Consider the following 15,757-nt stretch of genomic DNA (forward strand, 5'->3'; position numbering starts at 1 on the left):
CTTTGTCAAGAATGTACCACCTGGACTTCAATGACCTCTCTTCTTGTCCGTTACTAAAACATTTTCCTCTTTTACATTCCTTTTAGTCTTAAAGCGGATAAAGAGCAACCTGTCGGCTGCAGATAACATAGTTACTTTATGACACGATGTCAAAACATAAGCATTACTAGTTTTTCACGTTATTTTCGTCTCATTTCCTACATTAATTCTTATGTGGGGTTTCTCATTGAAACTATTTGATATTCTCTATACTAATTTTCTTATTTTACTTCATATTATATTCGATAATTTACGTAAGGGGAATCTTAAAGAACACTTTATATTGTTCAGCATCATTTCGCAGAGAGAGAGAGAGAGAGAGAGAGAGAGAGAGAGAGAGAGAGAGAGAGAGAGAGAGAGAGAGAGAGAGAGAGAGAAACGTGAATGTTCAGTCTGTAATTGCAAGAGAAACGTTACAATTCATGCTGATCACATATTTTCCCTTCCATCCCCATCGTACTACTAATGTTCGTCTTCTTGAGACGTCAGCTGATGAAAGCCGTCATTCCAAGGGCGGAAATTTGCATAACTTCCCTCCCTGTCATTTGAGAGCTGTGGCAAGGGAGGCGCATCTAAAAGGCGGCTCTATCATCGCCCTGAGGAGGAATATGGATGAAAGGAGATTTTCCGGAGTAGAAAGAAATATTTTAATTGCTGAATATTGAATAAGACGAACGCTAGCTTTTGAATACTGGCGATACTGAGAGAGAGAGAGAGAGAGAGAGAGAGAGAGAGAGAGAGAGAGAGAGAGAGAGAGAGAGAGAGAGAGAGAGGAGGGTTGTTAATGTGACAAATTTACTGGAATTACTGAGGAATTCTGGTTTCCATACTCTCCAATATGCAGCTCTCGTGTGCAGTACATCAAGATATTTAATCTTGAAAGATTACAGATTTGGATGGAGTCACTCAATAGGAACCAAAATGGTATAAGATGATTGAGTAAACGTGCACTTTACAGATACGAAGGCAAATGCCCATAGAGTAACGTACGAAGCGCAAGGAGATATACTTAAAGCCGGAAATGTGTAATGTACTGAACGAAGGAACGGAAAGACATTTATCCATTCGAGGCTGGAGTATGCAAATGGAATGTTCCTTTGATCTTTACGAGGAGACGTTTTCTGGGGTGGAGGTTTCTTTCCTAAAACAGTTTCTCCTTCAATTTCGTTCCCGAGAACCTAAAAAAAAAAAAAAATAAGATATTCATTTGTTAAATGTGAGGTTTGGGTCAAAATTTCTCACCACATATCTGTGATCATAACTCATTTGTTCGAATTACTAATATTTAACTGATTGAACAAATATTTTCCTACTTATTTTATATTTAGTATTCAGTAGGAAAGTAACTCAGTCCGCTTGAGCATGAAGTAACTGCAGTGACGCAGGTCACAAGTAAATAAAAATGGTAAAAATCAGATACTCTGCAAATGAAAAACCTTCGAAAGCCTTCTACTATTCACTAGCGCATTACTTTACGTACGACTTTCGATCGCCAGTGTTGTTTGAGAGAGAGAGAGAGAGAGAGAGAGAGAGAGAGAGAGAGAGAGAGAGAGAGAGAGAGAGAGAGAGAGAGAGAGAGAGAGAGCTGAAAAAAATCAATTTTTTCACCCTCACCTAATTTTCTAGGTCAAGTGGCAATGTAATGGCAATGTACTTAATGTTGCTATTGGCGATTATAAAACTCCCATTATTTTAATTACTTTGAAATATTTCTTTACGTGTGTTTATAAATACATGTGTATATTATATATACACATATATATAATATATATAAACACACACACGCACACACACACACACACACACACACATATATATACATACATATATATATATATATATATATATATATATATATATATATATATATATATATATATATATATATATAGATATATATCTATATATATCTATATATATATATATATATATATATATATATATATATATCACATATATATATACATATAGATATATATAGATATATATATATATATATATATATATATATATATATATAATATATATATATACATATATATGTGTGCGGGGTGGTTGTCTGGTAACCGAAAAAAAAACCGTCTGTGATTGAACGGCAGCGTTAGATATATACGACTGACATTCAACAGAGAATAACAGGTCACAGTTGTCACCCTATGTCGATATACAACATCGTATACAAACTTAATGAAAGAGTAAAGTATAGGAGCGTAGACAGAAAGAGAGATACATAGACTGTTGTCGCTTTAAACTGTACCCCCCAAAATTACTTTCGTGTTATGAATAAAATACAATGAGAGTGATAATGAGGAGGAAATGAAGATATTCTGAATACCCATATACTACAGGCATAAGAAAATCAATCTTTCGTGAGCAGTGCTAGAGAATGCTGTATACTACTACTATAACAGATGCTTGGATTTGATTAAATTAAGTCCGAGGTCTTGCCACTAATCGTCAATTTGAAAGAATGGTAGGCCAGCCCGAGTTAAATGGTAAAACAAAAAGTCTAAAGCGGTATACTGATGAAATTACAGAGGAATATTTCACATATATAGTTTATGAAAGCATAAAACATTCCGAAAGGAGATATTTAATCGCTAGTATTTACTGATGTTTTTCTGAGGTATTGACTGTAGTAGTTTGATATTATAATAATCCAAGAACCATCAAAACCAGTAATTTAAGACGTATACCACACACAACTTTAAGAAATACTAACACATCACTACCACTACTACTACTACTTCTACTACTACTACTAGCCAGTGACCTATCATGACCACGTACACTCACTCTCTCTCTCTCTCTCTCTCTCTCTCTCTCTCTATATATATATATATATATATATATATAGAGAGAGAGAGAGAGAGAGAGAGAGAGAGAGAGAGAGAGAGAGAGATACTGTGATCCACCATATTCCTTATCCAATCAGTTCTTGTTACACAAATACAATGCAAAGAGCTCACCTCAACAGTTTCAACAACACTTCTCTTGCATAAAGGAGCGCTGAATCTACATACATTCATACATTCTCTTCAAAAAATACTACCAGCATGAAAAGAGCATTCCACGAAATCATTTATTTTTTGCAGTTAGTCTATTGAAGGTGTTTCCTATTCCATAATTCTATTTACAGGTCCACTTATTTGTCACTGTTATCAACCTCACATTAGTTCCTTATAAGCCTTGGAATGGATTCCATGATTCGAGTATCCTTACCATATAATCGTTTGTCTCACTCTATACCTCCCACCTCTAACGGATTTCACCCTGATTCCCAAAAATATATTGAAAATAGTATGTTACGTGATATGATATACTTAAAAGAGAAATACGGTCTAATGGTACCGCCCAGATACACTGTACGGAAGTTATAAATATTCAGAACTCTGTCATATGATTTACATATGAAATCAATATGTAAATGCAAATTGAATGTAACGTGCGTGTTTGGTTTACTCCATTAATTCAGACGAGTTATTTTTTATTTCGCAGCAGAACCCCAAAAATTTGTAATGCGACACCACTCACTCTACAAGGCTTTTTCGGAACAGTATTCAGTTCGGGCATACATATTCACGCTGGGAACTTTTAGTTTATAAACTTTCTTTGGTGGGGTACAACACTTTCCCTTCCCAATCCTCTACAGCTGTTCTGTCCTCTCGGCATTTTATTATTGAATTGAAAGAGCCTTTTTAAAAATGAGACATGTTACCATACGTAAGGTAAAATTCTCTCATTCGGATGGAGTTTCATCAAAAATTACCTAATATAGTTACACCCAGAATAAATTTATTCCCTGCCCCCGCCATCTCTCTCTCTCTCTCTCTCTCTCTCTCTCTCTCTCTCTCTCTCTCTCTCTCTCTCTCTCTCTCTCACGATTGAACCGTTTAAAGATAACGTTTTCATGATCCATTCGCCTCACTATAAATACCCACAAAATATGTTTATTGTGTTCATAATTTTGCATTTAGAGAAGAAATTGAACAGTATTTCCTTATTATGCTTCTTACTGACCTTCCTTAATTGTTTCTGATTCAGGGAAATTTGGACATTTTGGATTCTGGCATACGCTGTCGATCATATGGAAAAGGACGTCTTTTTTGATGACGTAAACAATGTGTAAAGTTTATAGCGTTGTTCACACCTGAATAATCGCTGCCTTGGATCTCCAAATTCGCTATGCTGTAAAATTTCAGTTAATCTAAATTTGATCTCCCAATATTCCAGCGAAAAAAATCGTATGCCAATAGACTTAAGGAAATCTTTTTTTTCTTGGTCTTTTATGCTAACTAATAGTAAATCCAACTTGTGATTCCTTGCTACCTGGCTTTGGTTCTCACTGTCATATAACTAACTCTTCATGCTGCATGTAAGTATTCGATATGTAAATTTGTTCCTATTGCATTATACACAGGCTTATAGTAGGAGACAGATTTTCAGTCTCCTCTCTTGCAGAGTCGCATTTTTTTATTTGTTTGTATGGTGTTTTTACGTTGCATGGAACCAGTGGTTATTCAGCAACGGGACCAACGGCTTTACGTGACTTCCGAACCACGTCGAGAGTGAACTTCTATTACCAGAAATACACATCTCCACCCCCTCAGTGGAATGCCCGAGAATCGAACTCGCGGCCAACGAGGTGGCATGCCAAGACCATACCGATCACGCCACTGAGGCGCTTGCAGAGTCGCATGTTGCTGGAATCATTGTCACTTGCGAAATTCGTAATTTATAATTATTAATTGAAAGTACTTGACACAATTATTACTATAAAAACTTATTTCAGTATATTTGTTTTTATCAAACGATAAAATGTCAAAATGTTTGATACAGGTAACTCTAGAAGGAAGTTCAAGAGCAACAGCTTGTCATGTTAGTTTTTTTTTTTTTTTAACGGAATCATGACACTGAAACAAATAATACAAACAATAAGTTAAGGAGGTTTTCCACTTGTATGATATTCATACAATTTTGAAATATGTCCACCTCCCGTGACCTCGTGCTAATACGTTTCGCATGTGGCTTTTCTGACTTTTGAGAATTTGACCCTGCGTTCATGCAAAACTAGATGGAGAGGAGAGGGAAAGGTCAGACCGTGAGGAGAATAATATTTTTTCCGCCTCCACTCTGAAATTGCAGGACGAAATTATAAGCAGATTGTGCCTTGTTACGCCATTTTTACTCTTTAGTCGTTAGGATAATGATTTGGATAATAATAGTCTCCAGTAAATTTGGTCATGGAATGAAATTTGATTTTGCAGCTCCCACACACACCCCCCATTTCTCTCTAACCCCTCCCCCCCCCCCCCCCCCAACTCTCTTTCTCTTTGTCTGTCTGTCTGTCTGTCTCTCGCGTTGTTTGATTACTGTTATAGCAGTTAACTTTTAATCTTATAATCAAATCTAAACACCGAAAGATATTTAATACTTTATGTTGGTCTATCTCATTGGTTTAGTTAACGCGATATTTAGACAATATTAAGTAAGTGTTTGGGTTAGTATATTTCGCTTTTTTTATTGATTTAGATATTATAAGTGCACGATGTAACATTTTTAAATGTCAGACAGAAGAAACTCGTGTTTTTCATTCTTTTATACTTACGCTAGTATCTTTTTATTTACCTTTCTGAAAAGTAAATAAATTTAAAAGTAGACTAGTTTATCAACATCTGTGTTTTCTTGAAGGTAAATACCAAATTTTGATAAACTAATCTACTTTTAAATTTGCTATACTTTTCATCCCATCATCGTAGACGAATGCAAAAAAGAGAGAGAAGTTGACTTAATTGACACAAACTCTCTCTCTCTCTCTCTCGTCTACTCTCCCTCCTCCTCTTCTCTTCTCTCCTTCTCTCTCTACTTCCTACTAACCCTTCTACTTACTAATATCACTTGTTATGATAAAACGCACTTACGTTTGTGAAAATAATCACTTGCACTATTTTTGGGAAAAAATCGGTTACTCTCAAGACATTTACCGCCCTCTCTCTCTCTCTCTCTCTCTCTCTCTCTCTCTCTCTCTCTCTCTCTGGAGAAAAGTAGAAGAGTAGCGTAGTCTTGAGGAACACAGATCTCCCTCAGTAAAAATAAAAATATGAAAAAGGTTCTGAACTAAAATGATTCTGAAGATATTAGTCATGAAGAAAAAGAATGGCAAAGAAAAAAAAACTGTGAATAATAAAATAAATGAGGTTCGGTTAGTGCTAGCTGATTAATTAAGACCCGACTACAAGAAGGTCACGAAGCGAGGTCGTATTGCATTCCGAAATTCCTCGGAGGCCCGACGCCGAATTCGTCAACGTCGGGACTTAATCTAATGCCACAATGCAGCAAAATTAATATTGCAAAGGATAGGAATCAGAGCAGCAATTTGCAAGGTCAATGGCCATTTAATGAGATATTGCCTGAAGAGAGAAATTCTGCAACGTTCTGGAATACACAGAACCGGAGAATGCTTATAATGGAATTGATTGAATGCGATACAGAGGCACTGAATATTCATGAGAGGAAATGGAATGTGTTGACAGCGTTATTAAGAACTTCATTATTGAATTATATATTTTTTTTTTTTTTTTTTTTTTTTTTTTTTTGTAGACGCGGAATTGTCTGGTTCGTAGCAAAAGTGTCTAAGACAAGGGTGCATTAAGTGTCCTTATCAGTTACAAATTTTTATTTATCGAGTGATACCAGAAGTCTGATAGGGTAAGATTTAGAATGAAAGGCTGGGCACACGATGAATGAAATTTTTATTAGAATTTTAAATCAATGAGGTTTCTAGATGATAAACCTTCCGTAGACAGATAACATATGGTAAAACATACTTTCCCTCAATTTGTCTAGAACAAAGACAAGGGAAATTAACATGAACTTTTCCTAACTTATCAAATTACCTGTTCTTCAATATCTACCACTAATTCATTCATATATTTTTTTCTGTATTGAAGATATCCGTATTTTTTTTTTAAACATGACGATTTTTTTTATAATTATGTATTAGTTTACGAACTAATTACAATGCATTTAGTATTTTGCTTTGAAAATGATTAGAAGAAACAACATAGCAACGAATGTCGTTAACGCAGCCCAACCCAATTCCGTTTGTTTACACGCTGAGATCAGAGTAACTAACCATCTACGTTCGTTTCTGTCACTGTCTCATGGAATTCTGGAAGCGATATTTGTTAATTTTTTCTCTCTTAGAAAACTAGGATGAATCCAGCTGAAAAATAAAAGAAAATGTCTTTATAAAATATAAAAAAAAGCTCCTTTCATGGCCTGGTTTAATGATATGGGGTTACTATCTAGAATTCGTCGGTCTGATGAAACTCCCGGAGGAAGGGAGAGGTTACTGTCAGATGTAACGTGATTAAAATTTGTGTGTGTGTGTGTGTGTGTGTGTGTGTGTTTGGGCAGGAGTGAAAGGAGGGGCCTGTGACTGTGTCTTGCGTCACAATCACCTTGTAACTATAAGGTGAACGGAGGAGAATACAAGAGATGTAGTTGTGAGAGAGATTTTGAAGTAGAAATCTGCCAATTTATCCCCTTCACAACCGAAAATGAATGTTTAAAGCCTTTCAGTTTTCTTGTAATGATAAGCATGAATTGTATTATTATATAAATAAGTGTCCTAAATGGATAGAAGTTAACATTCCAGTAAATTCGATATTCATTACATGCTGACTTGGCAGTCTGCTGTGTATAAAGTAATAATTTATTGTTGCCAGTTTTTAAGTCCCTTCGTCAACTACGGTTAACCTTACTTGTCTGTCAATTTTTCATTCTACATCTGAGATAAAAAAAAAAACCTTTGTACTGAGGTATGAACGTTTAAGCAGCGCTCATTAACTCTTGCATATATTCAGATAACCTGCTTCATCTCCTCTTCATTCCTGCTAATATTTCCAACGCTGACCCGTTTCTCAAAGCCACACTGCCTCCGTCAGCGTGGTAATTACCCATCCTTTGTTTTACATATTTTTGCTCAATTTGAAGATCATAAGGGGGCCAGCAACTGCGGCCCGTTTGTGCAATCTTTACCTATAAGGCCACGCTTTGCTGTTTGCAATAATTGGTTCTAGTTAGTATGTCAGTTTTATAGACGGGGGTACGTCGTAGAAACTTATCCACATGACCTTGAAATGTTTCTGCTGACTTGTGTTTATCGTCTTCATATTCGAGCATATTTGTGTCTACGTATCAAAGAATAAATTTTGAATTGGCGTGTCGCTACCTCACTCAATCACAAATTTCCATAAAAGTCGGGATATACAGGATTTGCTCTTTTCTCAGAAGACAACAGCAAGAATTATCAGCAAAACATGACTTTAAAAAATATCGAAAATTAACATATACGCATGTTATGATTGTGTTTAAGCATGACGCACAAAGTTGTTCAGCACTCTAAATTGATTAAATCAAATCTTATTTTTCAATACATAATAGAGTTTTTTGATGGCTACAGATTTCTAAAGCAAAATATAAACACAAATGATGACACATTTTGTTAAAAAGCAAAAAATAAACTAAGGGTTTTAATTAAACCTTTGGGGACGGAATGGATAAAATCAAAATGAAGTTTTTGAAAACTAACATTGCATCATCAAATAAATAAGTGTCATATATCACGGTTTACCTTGATACACTTTAAACTGAATACAAATAACGAAACCAGCTTACATTACTCATAAGTTCAACGATTCTAAAAATACAGAGAACCATACACTAGTGCGCTTATATATGCTCTGTTCATATGTGGATATATCTCTCCTAAAATATACATATATATATATATATTATATATATATATATATATATATATATATATATATATTTTAGAGAGATATATACACCCATGAACAAAGGAAGGGTAAGCATCGAAAGAGTAAATATCTCCCTTGAAGGGAAAAGAAGTAAAAATTGAAGGTGATTAATTTGGTTGGTAAACCTTAAAAGCGGCAGTTCAAAGTAATGACATAAGAGTAATACTTTCTAGTTTTTTTTAATGAATGGAAAATATCACAGCACTTTTAAACTCAATGGGAATGTATGCATCTTCATTCAAATAAGAGGCAATGAAAAGAATTTATTAGTGTTAGACTGAAAAAAAGTTTCACTTTCCAAAGACAAGTACAGCACACGCACATACAATATATAATATATATACTACATACATATATATATATATATATATATATATATATATATATATATATATATATATATATATATATATGTATATATATATATATATATATATATATATATATATATATATATATATATAATGGAATGAAGAATGTATCCAATTCCTTTGCCTTTAAAAATGTTGCGATATTTATCAAGCATTAAATAGAAAAAAACCTAAATTATTATTTGTATATCATTCATTTTCTTCTGACGCATTTAAAGTCTATCAATCATATTAATCATTCTCAAGCTTTTACTTGTTCCCCTTCAAGGAAGATATTTACTTCTCCGTTTGGGTAGTAGATTAGGTAATTTTTACGAACAATCTATTTTCCATCATAGAAACATTTATAAGAAAATGGGAGAGCGGACAGAGAGGGAGAAAGCAGACGTCATTAAGCTGAGGTGAAGACTAGTTAAGTATATCTTAGTTTTACCAGCTGATTAACAGCTCTCCTAGGGCAGGCCCGAAGGATTAGATATTTTTTACGTGGCTAGGAACCAATTGGTTACCTAACAAAGGGACCTACAGCTTATTGTGGGATCCGAACCACATTACATCGAGAAATGAATTTCTACCACCAGAATTAAATTCCTCTGATTTCGCGTTGGCCGACCCGAGAATCGAACTCGGACCACCAGACTGGTAGCCGAGCACGAAATTCACTCGTCCAACGGGAAACTTAAGCAGAGGTGAAAAGATAAAAAATTGGAAGAATGAAGGAAAAGGGAAAGCTGACAAAATGTAATCACTGACATTGTCATTGTTTGGCAGTTGTCGTGTCGAGCGTTTTTCTCGTATCCGTGGAAGACCTTCGTCCAATAATTTCGCTTGACAACCAAATCAAATTCTTTGCCTAAATATCATCGCTCTCACTTCCAACGTCATTCCAATTGAGTTCCAGTTTTTCTGTTATCATTGTTTTATTGAGTGAAGACTTGGAAAGCTAATTAATTGAATGATTTAGCCACGTTGTCCCTGAGGGTTGTTAGCCCACAGTGGAACAAATTCGTTATATTTTTGCTTGTATGGCGTTGTTACGTCGCATGGAACCAGTGATTATTCAACAACAGGACCAGCGGCTTTACGTGACTTCCGAACCACGTCGAGAATGAACTTCTATCACCAGAAATACACATCTCTGACCCCTCAATGGGATGCCCGGGAAATTAAATCGCGGCCACCCAGGTGGCAGGCCAAGACCAAACCGACCACGCGAATGGGTTGCTCCAAATTCGTTGTACAACACAGATCTAACCTACATCACTCAACCCTATTCACGCATCAATGGCGCCTCGGTTTGTTTCTCCGAAACTTGATGAGAGCGTATTGTCTACTTAATTTGGATTACGAAAAATCAAATTAATCATTAGAGTACCTGGCTTCGTCATGAATCACATTACCAGCTAAACCAGCAGTTCAATTAAAAGACTTTTTTTTACATGTAATCTTTCATCTGCCACACATCCACTCCACCATGAATAGGTATGATTCACAATTCTGATAAAATCTGAGCAAACGCCCTTTAGGTTTGACGTATGTTAGTGTTCCCGGGTTTCTATCAAGTCTCACTTCATTATACATATGTACACACACACACACACACATACAGAGAGAGAGAGAGAGAGATGTAAATTCTCCATCCTATTCTTGCTCTAGTTTTAATGAATGGATCAGACGAACTGATTTAAATTACGCAACGCGAGCGGCTAAGCGTGGTTAAGATCACATTCTCCATAAATAACGTTTAAAATACATAACGCGAACGCGCATAGGATTAAGGCCACATGCCAGGAGAATTGCTTAGTATGATCCACATCGAACATTTCCCAAGTTATGCCAAATGAACTTGAATATTAATCAATCGTGTTAGATGGATGGCGATACAAACGGCAGAGAGAGATATATATAGAAACGTGATATCTCCTAAGGGTTGAATTGTTTAATTTTTTACAAAAATAACGTCGGTTTAAGGATGTAGTTTATTTTTAGATAGCGAAAGAGATGGAGGAAGAAGTGCCTAGTGTCTTATGTTTGCAGATGACATAAAAACAGATCGGTGATAATAAGAGAAGTTACAGAGACGGGGGAAAAGTTTTGAGAGAGATTTTAATTGTTAATGGTTAGGTTTCACGAGTTAAATAAAAATCAGAGACACACCAACTGGTTTTGACATACAATGTGCTAGAACAGAAGTATTTCTTCTGAACTTTTTTTGGACTAAACTTAGTGGATGTTTGCAAGACAAAGGAATTTTGTAAAACAAGACATCTCTATAGAAATGAGGGGTTGATACTGAATGAAAATGTTACGCCACTGTACATTAATTCCTTTTAACAAAGGCTTAGAAAGGTGCAAAACCGGAAATGACGATGAGGCGAAAAGTGACATCAACTGAAATTTAATCAAGTGTTTTCATGTGTTACTAGCCTTCAGGTGATATAGAAGAGGCAGATTGGCTAAAGAATATAAAAACCGAGAGGTTAGGAGAAATAAAGACCATAGAAAATGCTGTTTAGGGGGAATGGAGGAGTTGGGTAATATTCAGGAAGCGTGTAAGTGTAGTCAAGATGAAAGTGAGAGTCAATGTGTACCTAGGGATCAGGTCAGCGTGATACCCCGGCTAGAGTTTAAAAGAAAGCTAGACAAAATCATTAGGACACTGTGAATGAACAGTTTAACCAGCTCCTACAGATAAGTGAGCACACGATGCCTCCTCGGATGGACTAACAAGTCTTTGAAACATCCTAATCCTTCTAACTCCTTGTAATTCCTAATGCGTATGAGTTCTTTCCACACAGGCCTTTCACTACTGGCTTCAAGTTGTTATTTCTGCACACCGATAATTGTGAATTAAATACAGTATCAGTCTTTGAGCCCACAGACAGTAACATGATCTCACTATTGTTAATAAAGCCTCGTCTGTCTTAGCAGGAATCCGACTACAGATACAATTAAAATCTGTCGTTATCCCGTGAAGGGCGCAGTCAAATCGTAATCGTTCTGGTGGTGAAGAAGTCTTGTGAACCAATATCCATCTTCATGTAAATTGATCAGGTTATTTGGAAATCATACATTTAACGAAAGAATTTCAGCAAACAATAATGTAAAAGCTGTTTTCCCATCTTTTCGCGTGCTTGTTTATCCAATAAATGAATGCTTCAGCTTTGTATCTGCTTGCTGTTGTTTCCGTTCCAGGCAGTTTCATGTATTTGCTATTAGCTCTCACATTTGTAAGGTATTTCGTTCGATAAAATATCACTTCTATCCTGTCACTTCCCCCGTGTCCACTGCTGATGGTTACTACATGATTCACGTTTATCTCACCTCTGCAACCGTCCCCCTGTTAATTTCAGATACCCTCGTTAGAAATTGATTGTAGTGATTTACTTTTTACAAATTGTACCGAACATTTTCCCGTGCATGCAGTTTCCATGACGTTGGTCTCCCAATTGATATTTTATATTTTCTACCCTTTGCCCTTCGTCGTAGGTGTGATGTTCCAGCCTTTGAGCGTTTATTTCAAATTTTATTTGATATTTACATTACGAGTGCTGCTGTTTGTAATGATAACTTCTCCTCATATCTACTTTTAAATTTCGCTTTATCTGGAGCTGCAGATTTTAACAAGTTACTGAATTATGCTCAGTTACTAAATTATAATGACAAGCAGCACAAAAGAGTTTGTTTGTAAATCTTAGAGTTTATTTCACATCTTTAAATGAAGCCATTTATGTTTTCAAAATATTTTCCGCGACTGATCATTCGAAAGGATCAACTTTCGAAATAACTGGACTTCGATGTTTTCAAGGATTTATTTCCCAGAGATAATACACCGTCAATCAACTTAGTTTTGGATGGATGGATGATATTTAGAGCAAAAGCCCAGGACTGGGTTCAAGAAGGCCATTCAGTCCCGTAATGAAGAGTAATTAAAATTATATCATGGTAAATGAATTAATGAATTAGTGAGGGAAACGATTAATAAATAAAATGAAGCTAATGAATGGCGTGATATACATATTGAACAAATTGTCAATAAAAATCTGTATGATGTGATATATATATACTAAGACAAATTAAAGGTTATTAAAAATTTGTATACACTTTAAAAAATATTCGAGAGGGATTTTGACCCTGCAGATGGAAGTATAAAATTGAAGGCGAGTTCTAATTGCTGTTTGATTCAGCGGAGAAAGGAGATTTTATATATTTAACCAGTAACAAGAGAAGTGGTTGAAAGAACTATTGCAATCCTAGTGCCGGTCTTTTAAAAGCTATGAAACTACCTCTGTGTAGATGTTAGTCGGCTTGTATGTGCGTGTGAGTCCGAGGCCGTTTTGTAAGTGAACAATTTCTGAGACAATACAGGAATATAAACACGATTTATGACTACAAAAAGTTAACTTTTCCTGCAATGGATATTTTTCATAAATCCCTTCAATACCCTTTAAACGGCGATGAATATTCTTTTGTAGTTTTTGCGCCGCCCAGTTTTATTACACATGACATTTTAACGAGTAACTGAGGCATATTTGATATCAACATCGCATATCGAAAAACTATAGGTCCAAATAAACAAGAAAAATCATTTCACTCTGTATTGGCTGACGATATGAATTGTTCTGTTGATTCTTTACAGGTTACGATATTATGAACCACACAAATCTGTTATATTAGTTTTTTTCTCCTTTATTTATGACTGGTTCACAACATTTTGTTCATTAACGTATGCTGCTACATACATTAGTTTTGAATGTGTTTTGATTTTACTACACCGATCAAAATGGGTGATTTTGTTCCTAATTAATAAGCTATCATTATCGTTGACTATACTTAAGAGGTCCGAATGATATGATGAAGATTTAATAAATATATCGCTTTATCTTCTTAACTATTTTACGGTTACTAATAAGCATTTCACATCTACGGTTACTATCAAGCATCACTACAATTTATCTGACCATCGCGAATGTTAGCCGATCGATGTACGTATGCGATATCAAAGTAAATACACATACATAAGCTTTATATATATATAATATATATATATATATATATATAAATAGAGATATATACTATATACAATATATATATATAGATATAGTATATATATATATATAATAAAATATATATAAAAATATATTAATATATATATATAAATAAAAATAATTACATACATATATACAATAGTATATATATATATATATACATATATCTATATATATACTATATAGATATATATATATATATATATATTATATATATATATATATATATATCTATACTATATATATATATATATGTATATATATATGCATATATATATATATATATATATATATACATTATATATATTATACATATACTATATACACATTAGTATATATATATATACTATATATATATATATATCTATATATATATATATTAATATACACACACTTTGGCATGCCAATTATAGGAATGGAATGGAATATGTGATTTTGGCACAAAGCCAAGCACTGGGACCCATAAAGTCATTCAGCGCTATATTGACAATGAATAGAAATGAAAATATAAATAATGAGTTCATTGGAAATTATATAAATAATGAGTTAAAATAGATATCCTGATGATCGATGTTTAAAATGGTAAAATCAAGAAATTTGATTTCTAACGGAATTAAAAGTTACCATTTATGATAAAAAAATTATTATATCTATATAAAATTACTAGACATTTTCATAAAATCCACAAGCCCTTAAAAAACTCATAACAGGGCCAACATTATAGATCTGCAGTACTTACTCTCACGTCGTGCGCAGGAACATTTATTCTGTAAATGAAAAAAAAAATTATTTTAGAATAAAAGATAGAGGTGACAATCTATAAATACTGGATATTCACCCTAGTAGGAGTTGTGAAGAATCTCTCCTCTTTATCAATACACCTTTTCTTGAGTCGATATGATTAGTTACAACACTTTTCTTTTTCTGACCTACAAAACTAAGTCGTAATATAAATGATCCAATATTATAGTATACAATGTTTGTGTGTGTGTGCGTGCGTGCAATGTTTGAGTTTGCTTGCCTGGCTGTATATTTGTCATTGAATGGTCTCTTCTTCCCCGTTATTCATTGGCCCGTTGTTACCACAACATCTCCAACCGTCTCCCCCTCTCTATATCTCTTTTGAAAAATAAAAAGAATAAAATTTATTTCTTTTCAATCCAAAGGCTTCGAGGGATTGAAATTCGGAACATTTTCCGAAGTCGATATCGGAGACAGCGCCCATAAATCCTCGGATGTAGCTGAAGAAAGAACTGGTGGATTAGGTACGTTGAATTCTTTTAAAGGAATATCACTTACCATTCTGCAGTGGGTCACTTCGCGTCATTTTCCTCAAAAAAAAAATAAATAAATAAATAAATAAATGAGGTGAACGATATTCAAATAAAAAAAAGCACTTGAGTTGAACGACATTCATATTTGAAACTTCAGTTTAAAAAAAAGATACGAAAAATACCATTACAAATACTTTACA

Source organism: Macrobrachium nipponense, chromosome 39 (assembly GCF_015104395.2).
Source record: "Macrobrachium nipponense isolate FS-2020 chromosome 39, ASM1510439v2, whole genome shotgun sequence".
Lineage (NCBI taxonomy): Eukaryota > Metazoa > Arthropoda > Malacostraca > Decapoda > Palaemonidae > Macrobrachium > Macrobrachium nipponense.